General features: G+C 42.0%; 1 protein-coding gene across 1 annotated transcript in view; it reads left to right on the top strand.

Annotated features, from left to right (window-relative positions):
* The window catches only part of PTPRR (protein tyrosine phosphatase, receptor type, R), a 171,278-nt gene that overhangs the window by 103,877 nt on the left and 66,260 nt on the right, over positions 1-1,141 (top strand). The window lies entirely within an intron of this gene.

Genomic DNA, 1,141 nt, shown 5'->3' with positions numbered 1-1,141 from the left:
AAGGAAAGAAATAAATTTAGGGCTTTCCAGGCTGATCTAATCACTGCAGGTGTTCTAATGCAATGTCATGGAGCCTGGGGGCTTACTTTTAGACTAACATAATGAATACCTTTTATAGTTATACTTTACAGATCTTGATACTTTTTAGACATGTGAACTTGGACTCTAAGAAACCCTGAATTTGATTTCTGAATATTCACAAAACCTAGATGTGCAGGGTACTCCTACTCTATCTAATGCTTCCCTAGACAAAATTTATTTGTGATATTATTCCTTTCTTAAATAATTTTCTCCAAAAAATTTAATATATACAATATCAAATACAACCAAACTAACAGTGGTTTAAATAAGTTGGAAATGCATTTCCCTCTCAAGTATAAGCTGCCAGGGTTGATATGGTAGCTTTGCCGTGCCATGCATCTAGACTCTTCTCCGTGGTTATTTCACCGTCCCCAGGGTGTTGCCTTTCTTTGCGTGGTCTGAGATGCTGATCACCAAAACCACATCCCAAGCCGCAAGATGGAGTAAGAAGTGGTGGAAGGAGAGCATTGCCCCTCACTTTAATCTCATGATCTGAAAGTCACACGTATCACTTCCTTTCACATGCTACAAGTGAGCACTTAGTTACATGGCCACGACTTCCGCCAGGGAGGGTGACAACAGGAGTCTTAAGCTGTGCATCTTACCAAGTTCCCAGCCAGAACCTGGGATCTTGTTACTAAAGAAAGAGGGGGATGGTGAATATTAGGAAATAACTAACTCTTAACACATACATTTGGATGTGTGTGTGTGTGTGTGTGTGTGTGTGTGTGTGTGTGTTTGTGTGTATGGGAGCCATGCATACAATGCTGTGCTCCATGCGATGACAGCAAAAATGCCAGACAGCACTGCACATGCTCAGCAGGAAGCTTAAGGGCACTGAATAACCAAAGGCTCCCAGCTGGGAGCCCTCCTTCACGCAATCCTTGGTGGGGTATGTTCGACAAGTGCTGTTTACTCCACTGTGGCTTCTCCTTCTGTTTGTTCATTATTTTGTGTTCTGCCAAGAGTTTTGATCCATATGGTTGACAAAAGATGTGGATAGAAACAATGGAATAATTTCATTCTGACTGTTAAAATGCAGCTCCACGGGGGTTCAAGG

Source organism: Propithecus coquereli, unplaced genomic scaffold (genome assembly GCF_000956105.1).
Source record: "Propithecus coquereli isolate 6110/MARCELLA unplaced genomic scaffold, Pcoq_1.0 Scaffold172, whole genome shotgun sequence".
In the NCBI taxonomy this organism is placed as follows: Eukaryota; Metazoa; Chordata; class Mammalia; order Primates; family Indriidae; genus Propithecus; species Propithecus coquereli.
Note: the sequence above shows the minus strand (reverse complement) of the source record. Positions and strands in the feature narration are given on the sequence as shown.